Genomic DNA, 16525 nt, shown 5'->3' with positions numbered 1-16525 from the left:
ACCTCCGCCAGCACTAGTGGACAGGAGGCCCCGCCACAGGACCAACAGGCCACCAGCACCCCAGCCCCTGCAGAAGGAGAACCACCCCGCAAACGGTCCCTGGATCCAGGCAGAAGACAGAGAACATTGACAAGACCCCTGCCAGGAAATAGGACTCTCCTGATAGTCATCCTTCTGTCCCACTCTGTTACCCTGCCCACCTTGAACTGCCATTGCTCCTCTTCCTATGCCCCCTTGGACAATGCACCTGTGATACTGGACTCTACCACGGACTTTCCTCCACCATCACCACAGGCCCTTGCACATTCCCCTATACTTATTAGCACCTAAATAAACACCCTTGAAACAAATACCAATCTGGAGTCAGTCTAATGATTCACAAATGTATTAGTACAACATTATCAAAGCATTGCAACGTATATGTACAGTGAAAATACCACAGGAGGACCTTTGGTGGGCAGAAGTACATATAGCAGGAGCCAGAATGGGGCACAGAGATCTGAAAATAGAGAATCCAAAGGGAACAGTCAGTGGACATAGACATAGGGTAAGAGGCTGCCTTGTACAATGTCCAACAGATTACTGAAATGTTAAGTGGAGTTACAGTCTCTTACCCATGTGTCACTGGAAGTACTGCTGTATTATGTTTGTTCTGTTGTCCACATCTTCTTCCTCTGCCTCCTCTTCCTCACTGTCCACTGGCTCCACCGCTGCCACAAGACCATCTCCAGGCACATCCTCCTGCAGAAAAGGCACCTGGCGTCTTAAGGCCAGGTTGTGCAACATACAGCATGCCACGATGATCTGGCACACCTTCTTGGGTGAGTAGTACAGGGATCCACCTGTCAGATGGAGGCACTGGAACCTGGCCTTCAGGAGGCCGAAGGTCCTTTCTAAAATCCTCCTTGTACGCCCATGTGCCTCATTGTAACGTTCCTCTGCCCTTGTACTGGCATTCCTCACTGGGGCCAGTAGCCATGAGAGGTTTGGGTAACCAGAGTTACCTGTAAATATAGGGTGACAACTGTTAGACACACACTAACCCTTAGGGGCAATCCCATACCCAGACATCAACATATACTCGGTGGGGACCTTTGGCTCACCTCTTGGTTACCCCCTGTGCCTCTGGTGTTGGCCCATCACATATGGGATGCTGCTATTCCTCAATATAAAGGCATCATGCACAGAGCCAGGATATTTGGCATTCACATGGGAGAGGTATGGTCCGCCAAACACACCATCTGCACATTCATCGAGTGATAGCTTTTTCTATTCCTGTAAACCTGTTCATTTCTCCGGGGGGGGGGGCAAATGCTACATGTGTACCATCAATGGCACCAATGATGTTGGGGATATGTCAGCCTTCACTGTGGCCAAATCCTCCACCTGGGGGAATACGATGTAGCTGCACATGTGCTTCAGCAGGGCAGACAACACTCTGGTCAACACGTTGGAGAACATTGGCTGAGACATCCCTAATGCCATGGCCACTGTTGTTTGGAAGGAACCACTTGCCAGGAAATGGAGCACTGACAGGACCTGCACTAGAGGGGGGATTCCTGTGGGCTGGCGGATAGCGGACATCAGGTCGGGCTCCAATTGGGTACACAGTTCTAGGATTGTGGCACAATTAAGTCTGTATGCGATGATAATGTGTCTGTCCTCCATTGTCGCAAGGTCCAGCAGTGGTCTGTACACCGGAGGATGCCGCCATCTCATATTCTTCCTCAGCGGTTGAAGCCTATGGAAGAGAACTGTGAGCAGAGGGTCATATTTCCACATCTATTGCACTAATGTTGATTCATTTACTGTACAGAAGCAGTATGTGAACTCAAGAGTCAGTTGATGTGCCAATGTCTGCTGTGACAGAATTCGGTGCCATGCCCTGTGCCCCCCTGAAATGGCGGCTTCCTGACCTGTGAGGAGAACAAGTGGAAATGAGGTAATTGCGCTGGCGTTGTGCGCCGTCGCAGTAGGCGGTCGATGACAGCCGCGCAACTTCACATTGGTTATTATTGGGCCCTATGGGTTCTAGGAGCCAATGCCGATGTACACCAGCAGTGACGGTACGCACCGCCGCGGACGTGACCGCCATTTTCTAACTATTCACTCACCTGCTACCTGACCTTCAACAGGGGAGGACCTACACTGCAAGTGCTGCTATGACCTGTGTCCGGAAGCGACAATGGCTCATGTGTCTGGGGAAAGGGCAGAGGAGTTGGAGAAACTGGTGGATGGGGTCATACCCCAGTACACATTACTCTATGGTCCTCCAGACAAACAAATAAGTACACTGTGAGCATGATGCGTGGGCCATGAACATTTGGAGTGCTGTGGATGTAAGCCACATGTTGGGGGGTGCTGAGGGTCCTGGCCAGAGTGCAGCATGTAATGTGGTCAGTGTATGTGCATCAGGGCATGGGTGGAAACTGGTGGGCAATGAGTATGATGGTCCGGACAGGTGAGTAATTTCCTTTTCTGCTGTCTTTTCCCTCCAGGTCAACGCCCACCAGAAGAAGGGTATTAGGCGTGCCATCGCCAAGAAGGTGCGGACCCTGGGGGTCTTTCACAGGCGGAGCACCCACTGCTGCAGGAGATGGGATGACCTGTGCCACTGGTCAAAGAAGATGGTGGAGGCCCAGCTGGGGCTGGCCTCCCAACGTGGAAGGGGTGCCCGTCGCACCATGACATCCCTGATCTTCTGGTTCCTGGCGGTGGCCTATCCAAAGTTTAATGGGCGCTTGAGGGCATCACAGCAGCCACAAGGGGGTCAGTACAGATTCTGAAAGCTGACTTTGTGCGCGTTAGGAGGTAGCTGGGTGGGGGATGTGGTCTGTGGGTGCCCCTAGGCCAGGGCGGTCATGGCAGGGTAGGTCCCTTGTTGGGCAGGCTCTGGAGCACTCCTACCCCAACGGTGTAAGTGGCCATCTACCACTTGGCAGGATCCTGTGGGTATCTGGTGTGCAGATGTTGGCGTTAGACATTGTACCCAATGAGCTGGTGACTGTCTCAGTAAATGGTTGGGCCTGGCCTAGTGCAAAGGACTGATCCCTGTGTGTAGTGTAGGCCAAAGGTGGTGTTGTTGCTGGCATTGACCAAGTGTATCCTCTGTCTTTTCCTCTCCCTTTTTGTTTTGTCACCCTGTCCCTGTGTGCATTAGCATCATCTGGCGGAGGAGCAGAGGCACCGGCGACGGAGGGAGCTGCATCCCACATAGGCCTGGAGGTCAAATCCACCGAGGGTGAAGGCACCAGTTGGACAGAGGGCGAGGGGAGCACCACGACGGGGACATGAGGGGAGACCACAAACAGCGACTCCTTCTCCGATGGAAGCTCCCTGGAGGTGGCGAACACCTCTGTGCCCACCCCAACAACAGGTACAGTTGCCACCCCCCTACCAACACTGCCCTCCCAGCAGCCCCTCAGTGTGTTTCCCGTGCCCGCTCACCCAGGAGGGTGGGCATCTCCTTCGTCCTAGGCACCTCAGGCCCTGCCCCAGTCAGCCCTGCTGCCCTCAGTGAGGAGGCTATTGACCTCCTGAGATCCCTCACTGTTGGGCTGTCAACCATTCTGAATGTCATCCAGGGTGTCAAGAGGCATTTGCAACAAACAAATGCATACCTGGAGGGCATTTATTTTGGCGTGGCGGCTCAACAGAGAGCATTTCATGCTCTGGCCTCATCACTGATTGCAGCCCATGTCCCTGTGTCTAGCCTTCCCCCTCCAACTTCCTCTACCCAGACCCAATCCCCTCAACCTCAGCCTATCCCAAACACACCGTCAGACCAGCATTCACCCAAATCACCACAAAAAAGTGGCTCAGGCAAACATACGCACCACAGTTCATCTCACAGGCACTCACACAAGCACCATGCCCATGCAAACACACCAACATTCACTGCCTCCACTGTGTCCCCCTCCTCTTCATCGTCCACCTCCCTCTCAGTAGCGTCTACACTCACACCTGCATGCACTACATCTTCATCCACTACATCCATCACCAGCACGCCCATCACAACACAGCCCTCACGAGCAGTCACCACCCCCACAACCATGCACACATCCGCTGTGTCCTTTCCCAGTGTGTCTGCGACCCCTCCTCCCAAAGCACCCACCCACCCAACAGCCATCCACCTCACAACAGCATCCAGCCCATGCACCTTCACCCAAACTCAGCAGACAGACACCTCCTACAACCACTCCCTCTTCCTCCACTCCCAAACCCTCTCCATCTTCCCGTCCCAGTGTGTCTAAAAAACTGTTCCTGGCTAACATTGACCTCTACCCGACGCCTCCCTCCCGTCCTTCCCCTCGGGCCAGGGTGTCCAGATCCCAGGCCAGCACCTCAGTCACCAAGTCGGCAGATGCTGTGGTACGTGCAACTCCCAGAGGATCAAAGGGGGCACCCGTCAGGCCGGCCAGTGTGCCACCGGCCCCAGCAAAGGACCAACCCATTCCGCCACCTGCGAAGGTGAAGAAGGGGCCAGCATGCAGGAGCACAACCCCCCCAGCAAGGCCTCCTCCAAAACTCCAGCTGCCAGTGCCAAGGTCCCAGCAGCATCTGCCAATGTGAGGAATGGGCAGAAAAGCCAAGGCAAGGCACTTCAGGCCTCGGAGGCTCCAGGTGAGGGCCTGGTGCCCACCATCAGAACCGACAGCCCTGCCAACTGTACCGTGGCAAGCACTGCCACAAGCACCGCCACCTGCACCGCCACCTGCCCCCCCGCTGCCACAACAACTGTCAGCAGCAGCATTCTCAGTGGGCAGCCGTTCGAGTTTGCAGAAGCCGGGCTGGTGCCTCCCTCTACTACTACCAGCACCTGCACCATGGGCAGCACCGCCAGCATCCCTGCCGCAGGCACCGTCGCAAGCACTGCCACCTGCCCCGCCGCTGCCACAACAACTGTCAGCAGCAGCATTCCCAGGGGGCAGCCGTCCGAGCCTGCATGAGATGGTCTGGAGCCTCTCACCACCACTGGAAGCACCCCCACCAGCACAGGAACTACCAACAATTTGCAGCCTTAGTTGCCGCAGGATGGAGTTTGGCCCTGCCTCCATGGAGTATCATGCAACCTGTTCCCTGCAAATCTTGTGCCTCAGACACCCAGGTGGTGGAATGTGAACTGCCATACCCCAGGTGCTGCATCACTGGGCACAAAGCCCCTTCCAGAACCAGTGGAGAAATGCATCCACTCACCCAATCCTTGTCAGGATGGAGCACACTGGGCACAAAGCCCCCACCAGAACCAGTGGAGAAATGCATCCACTCACCCAATCCTTGGCAGGATGAAGCACACTGGGCATAAAGCCCCCTCCAGAACCAGTGGAGAAATGTATCCACTCACCCTATCCTTGGCAGGATGAAGCAGACTGGGCACAATGCCCCCTCCAGAACCAGTGGAAGAAGCCATCCACTCACCCAATCCTGGGCAGGATGAAGCACACTGGGCACATTGTCCCCTCAAGAACCAGTTGAAGAAGCCATTCAATCACCCAATCCTTGGCAGGATAAAGCACACTGGGCACAATACCCCCTCCAGAACCAGTGGAAGAAGCCATCCACTCACCCAATCCTTGGCAGGATGAAGCACACTGGGCACAAGGCCCTCTCCAGAACCAGTGGGGAAGCCACCCCAGTAGAGAGACTGTGGCCTTGCACTCCCCAGGACCAAGCAGTGGGAAACCCACCCACCAGAGAGACTGTGGCCTTGCACTCCCCAGGACCAAGCAGTGGGCAAACCACCCACTAGAGAGACTGTGGCCTTGCACTCCCCAGGACCAAGCAGTGGGCAACCCACCCACTTGAGAGACTGTGGCCTTGAACTCCCCAGGACCAAGAAGTGGTTAAACCACCCACTTGAGAGACTGTGGCCTTGCACTCCCCAGGACCAAGCAGTGGGGAACCACCCGCTTGAGAGACTGTGGCCTTGCACTCCCCAGGACCAAGCAGTGGGCATGGAGCCCCCTTGAGGAGCAGTGGCGTTGTACCATCTTCCGGCTGTGGTGCCCCCCTTCCCAATCCCTCTGAGGTGCCTGTGTGTTTACGACCTTATGCCCCTGGAGTGTTCTCTCCGTATTGAGGTAGGAGTCAAGTGTGGGCTTGGCCCATGATTTTTATCCCAGTGGCCCACGGACATTTGCAATGGACAGTGTGCGGCCTTCTGTACATACTGTAAATATTTGTATATACTGTTTTTCTATATTCGTTAGGTATATCTGCATATTTCAAAATATCACTGATTTAAATCAATTCCTTTTGTCCTTGCGTTCTTCCAGGGGTTAACAGGGTGCAAATGTACTGTTGTTGCATGTGTTTGTGCGTATAGTATTGTGGGTGAGGCTGGTGGTGGGGGTGTTGCGTGTTTGGGTCACTCTCTTTTTCCTCCCCCCTCCCCGTGTGCTAGGTGCAGTACTCACCGTGGTCGTCGCCGTCGTCTTTGATATTCCTCGTGTATGAGGAGGTAGACCAGCATCAGCAGGACCTGCAGCTTGGGCTCCATGGCATCCTGGTTCTACGTTGATTGTCAAGAGGTGAGTGGTTTCCCTTTCAAAGACTGTTTCCGCTGTTTTTGATGTCGTTGGTACGGCCCCGGAAAAGCTGGTGTATAGGCGGGTTGTAATAGGGTGGGCGGTACATTGTCTTCCGCCTGTGTGTTGGCGGTGACTGCCGTGGTGTTTGTTGCTACCGCCTTGGCGGTCGGTGTGTTAAAGTGGCTGTATGTTTTGGCGGTTGCTGCCGTGGTCTTGATCCCATTTTTTTACCGCCGGCCTGTTGACGGTATTACTGCTGGTTTAACACCGACCGCCAGGGTTGTAATGAGGGCCTATATGTTGGCCCAGGTGCACCGATCGAGACGGCTTGTTGCCATGTTCTCTTCTTTGCCTATGATCTGATTATGTTGTGTCTGTGTGTCAAGATACACTCGATATAATGAACTTGCAATGCACACTTTTGGTTGTCTAAATCCTTCAGTAGGGCAAGCTGGAATGTCTTGTCGACAAATGCTCCACAAGGCGAATACTTTTTTCCTTTGATTACACTGTTCCCTAAAAATCTCTCAGAGTGGAAAAAACAGCAATTCATTGCCACCGACATCATATCTTTAAGGGGCCTGAACATCTCACTCCAGTTCCTACAGAGCCTTAATATCACTAGGTCTCCCATTTTTTGTGTCTGCTGGAAAATGTCCTATTCGTTTTCCCAGCAGCTCCTTGCCTTTCAGGAAAGGCTTCTGCATTCCAGGTCCATGGCTCCAACAGTTTCCGGTGAAGTACACTCCCATATGGGCTGCTGGTTGCGGCTCTTCTGGGAACCCATCCTTTTTCATAGATTGGTTTTTATTCATATTTTAGTGTTTGAAACATTACAGATTCTTTAAACAATGTTAAATCTCTGATGCAATAAACAGTTTGGAGTCAGCATTGTCATCTGTTCATCCATAATCACATCATACCATTGAATAGCACTTGTTGCAAGCAGAGCATAATAATCGATGGATTACTTCTATGATTTGCACTGAAACACTAATGGCAATGTGAGCAAGCACACTCATTTAACCCTTTGGCCCAGATGTACTGATTTTGCACTGAAGTTGTGTCACTTTTGTGGCACAGCCCGACGTAAATTCATTTTTGGCATTTACCAAGCTACTTTGGGCAAGATGTACGAAATGATTTTGCATTTCTTAACTAACCGAATTGCTATTTCGGGCTGTTAAGAAATGCAAAAACAGTATTCGGCATGTACCAATGTCAAAAACCCAAATATCGCTGTAGAAATTGCATTTTGGAAATTGGCAAAATAGGAGATTGCAAATAGCGATTTCATATTTGTGATTCACAACCGCATGTACTAGGATTTCCTATTTGCGACTGAAAAAAAATGGGCTTTCAAGAAATTTAATTACCACTGACTAAGTACAGGTGATAACTAGGCTGGGCTCAGTTTGTGGAGTTCTGCTATGCGGAAATCTTCAAAGTGCCATAAAAACTCACCCACGCTATGCAGAGTACAGTGAACGGCAGAGTTTGGGAAAGTCGTGCTTATCACGCTGATTTTCAGCGCCAGGAGTTTCTCCCCCACTGTGAAATCAGAGCGAACAGCATCATGTGGAGTGCTGAAGGGCACTAACAACTTTCTGCTACTCAAGTAGATTTAGATTTTCTACTTGAGCAGCAGCTTCCTCAATGCGAGTCGCAACTTTCTCAACATGAGTGGTAATGACCTGCGGCAACCGCCTGGGTTCAGAAATCTCGCTCGCCAATTTAGCAATTTCTCTCGCTCACCAACTTAACGTTGGTGAGCCGAGCGAGAGAAAAAACTGCACTCCATGTCACTTTGAACAGTTTTTCAGAACTCTGCGCTTTGCGCAGAGTGGGGAAAACTCAGCGAACTTCAACGGTGGAGCAGAATTCTTCACTCACCCCTAGTGGTAACTATGTGCAAACCATAAAAATACCCCCAAAATGCATCTGGCTTTTTCACAATGGCAGCATTATGCATCTTGGAGGAGGATAGGAATTCTGGCTTTGAGGGACAGGAGGAGGAGACGGTGGAGGGTATTTAGGTTGAGAGTTACCATGTTTAACCTGACAGAGGAAGGGATCATAGACAGGTACAGACTGAGTAGTCAGGTCATACTTGATCTGATAGCTGAATTACAACCCCCAGCTACAGGCCCCAACACTTAGGAGAAATCCTATACCTCCCCATGTGCAGGAATTGTGTTGCCTACACCTCCTAGCATCAGAGAGTTACCAGACAGTTGTAGCAGTGGCGGGGGGTGTCACAAAGATTTCTCGGTTCTTTCACAAGTTCCTGGACCTAATGGTAGGAAAGCTGAACCCATACATCTATTTTCCAAATACACTCCAAGCATTGCAGCAGACAAAACTGAATTGCTGTAGGGTAGCACAATTCCCCAATGTGCTTGGCTGTGTCGATGGCACACATATTGGCATATGCCCCCCTTCAGCTGCAGAATACATCTGCAGGAACAGGAAGAGCATACACTAACTGAATGTGCAGGTGGCGTATAACGCCTCCTTTGTTATCACTGACCTTGTGGCCAGCAACCCAGGCACACTCCATTATGTTCCACCACAGTGGAAGACACAACCGACTGGCACAGGATGAATTTGGAAATGGGTTCCTGATAGTTAAGAGAATCTCAAACTCAATGAATGCCCTGGCCAGGAGTGTATATGTGATGTGACCTTATGGTTTCCCCGCTCATGCTCCTAAAGTGGCAGTGCGTATGCCCTACGGCCCTGAATCCTCACACCTTACCTTACCCTGAGCATACCAAGTTAGAGACTATTCAACAGGGAACATGCTCAATCATTGAGCGAACATTTGGCATCCTAAAGTCCTACTTCCGCATCATCTACAAGACCGAGGAGGCAGTTCTCGACAGGCCGCACACATGCTGAAAAATCATAGCAACCTGTGCCATCCTGCACAACATTGCAATGAGGAGGAGACTACATGATGCCAACATTGAGCCTGACTCTGATGATGACTCAGATGATCACCAACAGTCACTACAGGGACAACAGGACAGAACCTGCATGGCTGAGGGATGTGCACGACTCACAGAAATAACAAACAACTCTTTCTGAGGTAAGAGATGACATAACAAACTGGAACTGAAACATCTCACATGGGGTAGTGCTTGGTGCACAACTCAGTGAGTACCTTTTATTCAGGTGGCTATCACAACTGAATAATCATACATGTTAATGGGCTAAATATGTGCCAAAAAGAGATAACTCTAAACACTAAGGGGGTCATTCTGACCCTGGCGGTCTTTGACCGCCAGGGCGGAGGACCGCGGGAGCACCGCCGACAGGCCGGCGGTGCTCCAATGGGGATTCCGACCGCGGCGGTAAAGCCGCGGTCGGACCGGCACCACTGGCGGGGTCCCGCCAGTGTACCGCGGCCCCATTGAATCCTCCGCGGCGGCGCAGCTTGCTGCACCGCCGCGGGGATTCCGACCCCCCCTACCGCCATCCAGATCCCGGCGGTCGGACCGCCGAGATCCGGATGGCGGTAGGGGGGGTCGCGGGGCCCCTGGGGGCCCCTGCAGTGCCCATGCCACTGGCATGGGCATTGCAGGGGCCCCCGTAAGAGGGCCCCTACATGTATTTCACTGTCTGCTGCGCAGACAGTGAAATACGCGACGGGTGCAACTGCACCCGTTGCACAGCTTCCACTCCGCCGGCTCGATTCCGAGCCGGCTTCATCGTGGAAGCCTCTTTCCCGCTGGGCTGGCTGGCGGTCTGAAGGCGACCGCCCGCCAGCCCAGCGGGAAAGTCAGAATTACTGCCGCGGTCTTTCGACCGCGGAACGGTAACCTGACGGCGGGACTCTGGCGGGCGGCCTCCGCCGCCCGCCAAGGTCAGAATGAGGGCCTAAGTTGTGATGTTGCCACTTTTAGAGTCCTCTTGTTGTAGCTTGCTTCTCAGCTGCACTGTGTCATGGGCCAGATGCTGTGTCAGGCCCAGAGGGATGGCGGCATGTACGCCTAGTGCGGCAGGCCTCCTGTGCAGACATACCGCTGATACTTGATGTAAGAGGCTGGTTCTCTATGTAGTATACTAAAATGATGTGCACTGTGCAGAGAGTCCAAGCACCCCCACCTTGGTATACAGAGGTAAAAACTATATCACCTAATGCTGTAATTAATATGGAAGCTTCGTCGAGCAGTTAGGCCAATCTTGGAGAAGCGCTAAGCATTTGTTGTACTCACAATATCGATAAATGTGGACACCCACTCAAAAATAAATTCTTACATAAATACTTCTGATTTTTATAACATTTTTGTTAGAAATGGGGTCTTTGGCTGGCAGTCAGGTTACCCCCTGTCCAAGCAAGGACCCTCACTCTAGTCAGGGTAATAGAGACTCACCCGCAGCTAGACCTTGCTTAGCCTCTTGGTAGCTTGGCACGAGCAATAGGCTTAACTTCAGAGTGCTAGGTGTAAAGTATTTGCTCCAACACACACAGTAACTTAATGAAAACACTACAAAATGACAAAACACAGGTTTAGAAAATAGAGAATATTTATCCAAACAAAACAAGTCCAAAACAACAAAAATCCACAATACACAAGTCAAGTTATCACTAAAAATGCAAAAAGAGTCTTCATGTAATTTTAAACACACACTAAAGCTGTTAGTGTGAAAATGTACCTTGGGCGTGTCAAAAATAACCCCGCACGGATGAGTGTGTGTCGAAAAGGGCTTGCGATGCATCAATTTAACTCACGAGCGAGACCTTGTGTTGTTTCTCCTTTATTCAGGTCAGTGTGCGTCATTTTTTTCTCTCTGCAGGAGAGCGATGCGTCGATCCGGTCAGCACTCTCGGGTCCGGGCAGGCTTTGTGTCGTTTTTACATGCCCAGCGCTGTTTGTGTCGGAAATCCAGTTGCACAATGATCCAAAAACCACGTAGCGTGGGTTGCGATCTCACCAGCCCCTGTCAGCGATGCTGTGCGTCGTTTCTCCAGCCCCGGGCATCGATCTTCGGGTCGCATTGCAGGTGAGCATTGATTTTCAGCCGTGAAGCTGGCAGGACATAGATTTTTCAGCTGCAGATCGGAGTTGCATCGATCTTTTCCCTGCACGGCGGTCAGTGCGTGGATTTCTCACTCTTGGGCTGCCAACTTCTCCTTTCAGGGTCCCAGGAACTGGATGGGTACCACTTGGCAGAGTAGGAGTCTCACCAGAGACTCCAGGTGCTGGCAGAGAGAAATCTTTGCTGTCCATGAGACTTCAAACAACAGGAGGCAAGCCCTTGGAGAGTTCTTCACAAGAAGGAAGGAAACAAAGTGCAGTCTTTGTCCTCCTACTCTTGCAGAAGCAACAACTGCAGGATAGCTCCACAAAGCACAGTCACAGGCAGGGGAGTTCTTCTTCCTCAGCTCTTCAGCTCTTCTCTAGGCAGAGGTTCCTCTTGGTTTCCAGAAGTGTTCTAAAGTCTGTGGTTTGGGTGCCCTTCTTATACCCATTTTCTCCAGTCTCTCTTGATTGTGAAATCCTGCCTTGCCCAGGCCAGGCCCCAGACACTCACCAGGTGGTTGGAGACTGCGTTGTGTGAGGGCAGGCACAGCCCTTTCAGGTGTGAGTGACCACTCCTCCCCTCCCCTCCTCCCCTCCCTCCTAGCAAAGATGGTTACACTCCAGCTCCCTGTGTGTCACTGTCTAGTGAGAGGTGCAACCAGCCCAACTGTCAAACTGACCCAGACATGGAATCCACAAACAGGCAGAGTCACGGAAATGGCATAAGCATGAAAATGCTCACTTTCTAAAAGTGGCATTTTCAAACACACAATCTTAAAATCAACTTTATTAAAATATGTATTTTTAAATTGTAAGGTCAGAGACCCCAAACTCCATATGTTTATCCACTCCCAAAGGGAATCTACACTTTAATCAGATTTAAATGTAGCCCCCATTTTAACCTATGAGAGGGACAGACCTTGCAACAGTGAAAAAACGAATTTAGCAATATTTCACTGTTAGGACACATAAAACACATTACTATTTGTCCTACCTTAACCATACACTGCACCCTGCCCTTGGGGCTACCTAGGGCCTACCTTAGGGGTGTCTTACATGTAAGGAAAGGGAAGGTTTAGGCCTGACAAGTGGGTACACTTGCCAAGTCGAATTTACAATTAAAACTGCACACACAGACACTGCAGTGACAGATCTGAGACATGATTACAGGGCTACTTATGTGGGTGGCACAACCAGTGCTGCAGGCCCACTAGTAGCATTGATTTACAGGCCCTGGGCACCTCAAGTGCACTTTACTAGGGACTTACTAGTAAATCAACTATGCCAATCAAGGGTAAGCCAATTACATACACATTGTGTATATGAGCACTTGCACTTTAGCACTGGTTTGCAGTGGTAAAGTGCCCAGAGTAACAAAAACAGCAAAAACAGAGTCCAGCACACATCAACAACCTGGGAAACAGAGGCAAAAAGTTAAGGGAGACCACGCCAAGGATGAAAAGTCTAACACGTGTGTCCCCCAGCTGAAAGTGGGGAGCAACTACCCAACCTCATGGGAGTTCTCATCACTAAGGCGGAAGAAGCTGGACAGACCATCAGCATTGGCGTGTTCTGTACCACGAAGGTATTCCACCGTAAACTCCATCCCCTGTAGGGAAATAGACTCTCACCCCTCATCTGCATTAACCATCTGAGGGGCCTGTGGTTGGTCTGAACACGGAAGTGAGTCTCAAACAAGTAGGGTCTTAGCTTCGTCAGTGCCCAGACCACAACAAACGCTTCACGTTCTATGGCACTCCACCTATGTTACCTGGGAAGTAACCTCCTGCTAATGAAGGCTACAGTTTGATATAGGCCCTCTTCATTAAGCTCTGAGAGTACTGTTCCAATACCATGCTCTGAGGCATCTGTTTGCACAACAAACTCCTTGGAGTAGTCAGGTGCTTTTGGCACAGGTGCTGTGTGTAGGAGGATGGCCTAGCTTATAGTGGGTACCTGATGGTACTTACACTTTGTGCCAGGTCCAGTTATCCCTTATTAGTAGATTAGTAGTGTTCTAGCAGCTCAGGCTGATAGAGGTAGCTATAGCAGAGCAGCTTAGGCTGAACTAGGAGACATGCAAAGCTCCTACTATACCACTTATATCATATAGCACTATATCATAAGGATCACAACACTCAGAGTTACTAAAAATAAAGGTACTTTATTTTAGTGACAATGTGCTAAAAATGTCTCAGAGGATATACTCCCTTAGGAGGTACGTAAAATACATAAAATATACACACAAACCAAAATCAGGTAAGTAAACAGTTAGAAAAATTGGTGCAAACATTGCAGAATACAATAGGATGCAATAGGCCTAGGGGCAACACAAACCATATACTAAGAAAGTGAAATGCGAACCACTCGGGGACCCCAGGCCTAGTGTAGTGTGTAGAGGGTCGCTGGGAGTGTAAGAAAACACTAAGGGTGTCCACGTTTCCCCACCCCAAGACCCTGAAAAGTAGGAGTAAAGTTACCCTACTTCCCCAGAAACACAGTAAAGTTGTGATAGGAGAATCTGCAAAGACCACAACTGACTGCCAAGCACTGAAGATGGATTCCTGGACCTGAGGACCTGCAAAGGAAGGGGACCAAGTCCAAGAGTCACGAAAGTGTCCAGAGGGGGCAGGAGCCCACTAAACCCTGGATGAACAACTGAGGATGCCAGGAACTTCTCCTTTGCACAGAAGATGTCCCACAGCGTGCTGGAGGATGCACAGTTGTTTTCACGCAGAAAGACCGCAAACAAGCCTTGCTAGCGGCAAAGGTCATGTTTGAAGAAAATGGGTGCTGCTTGGGCCCAGGAAGGACCAGGAGGTCGCCCCTTGGAACAGGAGACAGAGGAGAAGCTCAGCAACACAGAGAGCCCATGCAGAAGCAGGCAGTACCCACAGAAGTACTTGAACACAGGTTCAAGAAAACTGAGCACAGCAGTCATCTCAACACTACAAATGAGGGTCCCACGAAGCCGGTAGTCAACTTAGCAAGTTGAGCAATGCAGGACAGAGTGCTGGGGACCTGGACTGTGCTGTGCATGGAGGATTCCTTCCAAAAGTGCACAGAAGCCTTAGCAGCTGCTGTTCATGCAGTACACAAGATTACCCTCTGGCGTGGGGAGGCAAGGACTTACCTCCACCAAATTTGGACAGATGGACTACTGGAGTGTCGTGGTCACTTGGACCCAGCTCCTCTCTTCCAGGGGCCATGCTCGTCACGATGAGAGGGGACCCAGAGGACCAGTGAAGCAGAAGTTTGGTGCCTGCGTTAGCAGGGGGAAGGTTCCGTCAACCCACAGGAGATTTCTTCTTGGCTTCCAGTGCAGGGTGAAGGCAGACAGCCCCCAGAGCATGCACCACCAGGAAACAGTCGTGAAAGCCGGCTGGATTAGGTGCTACAATGTTGCTGGTAGTCTTCTTGCTACTTTGTTGCAGTTTTGCAGGCGTCCTGGAGCAGTCTGTGGTCTATCCTTGGCAGAAGTCGAAGAGGGAGATGCAGAAGAACTCTGGTGAGCTCTTGCATTCGTTATCTGAAGAGAATCCCACAGGAGAGGCCGTAAATAGCCCTCAGAGGAGGATTGGCCACCTAGTCAGGGAAGCACCTATCAGGAGGGGTCTCTGACATCACCTGCTGGCACTGGCCACTCAGAGGCCTCCATTGTGCCCTCACACCTCTGCATTCAAGATGGCAGGGGTCTGGGACACACTGGAGGAGCTCTGGGCACCACCCCTGTGGTGGTGATGGACAGGGGAGTGGCCACTCCCCTTTTCTTTGTCCAGTTTTGCACAAGAGCTGGGGATGGGGGATCCCAGAACTGGTGTAGACTGGCTTATGGAAGGAGGGCACCATCTGTGCCCTTCAAAGCATTTCCAGAGGCTGGGTGAGTCTACTCCTCCTGCAGTGAAAACTCCAGAGTGCTGGTTTGGCAGTACCCGGGGTCCATGCTGGAGTCCCGGGGATGCATGGGATTGGCACCCCAATACCACATTTGGCATGGGGGGACAATTCCATGATCTTAGACATGTTACAAGGCAATATTCGGAGATACCATTGTGAAGCTACATATAAGTATTGACCTATATGTAGTGCACGCGTGTAATGGTGTCCCTGCACTCACAAAATCTGGGGAAATTGCCCTGAACTATGTCGGGGTACTTTGGCTAGTGCCAGGGTGCCCTCACACTTAGAGGGTTAGATATATAGGTGACTTATAAGTTACTTAAGTGCAGTGTTAAATGACTGTGAAATAACGTGGACGTTATTTCACTCAGGCTGCAGTGGCAGTCCTGTGTAAGAATTGTCTGAGCTCCCTATGGGTGGCAAAAGAAATGCTGCAGCCCATAGGGATCTCCTGGAACCGCAATACCCTGGGTACCTAGGTACCATATACTAGGGAATTATAAGGGTGTTCCAGTGTGCCAATCAGAATTGGAAAAAATGGTCACTAGCCTGCAGTGACAATTTTAAAGGCAGAGAGAGCATAAGCACTGAGGTTCTGGTTAGCAGAGCCTCAGTGACACAGTTAGGCACCACACAGGGAACACATTCAGGCCGCAAACTATGAACACTGGGGTCCTGGCTAGCAAGATCCCAGTGAGACAGGCAAAAAAAAATGGACACACAAGTAAAAATGGGGGTAACATGCCAGGCAAGATGGTACTTTCCTACACAACCCCCCCAAACGAGGGACAATAAGGCTAACCTTGCTCAGATGAGTCTTCATTTTCTAAGTTGAAATATCTGGAGAGTCCATCTGCATTGGAGTGGGTATTCCCAGGTCTATGTTCCACTGTATAGTCCATTCCCTGTAGGGAGATGGACCACCTCAGCAATTTAGGGTTTTCACCTTTCATTTGTTTAAGCCATAATAGAGGTTTGTGGTCTGTCTGAACAATGAAGTGAGTACAAATAGGTATGGTCCCCACTTTTTCAGTGCCCAGACCACAGCAAAGGTCTCCCTCTCTA

This window comes from Pleurodeles waltl, chromosome 2_1, assembly GCF_031143425.1.
Source record: "Pleurodeles waltl isolate 20211129_DDA chromosome 2_1, aPleWal1.hap1.20221129, whole genome shotgun sequence".
In the NCBI taxonomy this organism is placed as follows: domain Eukaryota; kingdom Metazoa; phylum Chordata; class Amphibia; order Caudata; family Salamandridae; genus Pleurodeles; species Pleurodeles waltl.
This window is presented reverse-complemented; position numbering follows the sequence as displayed.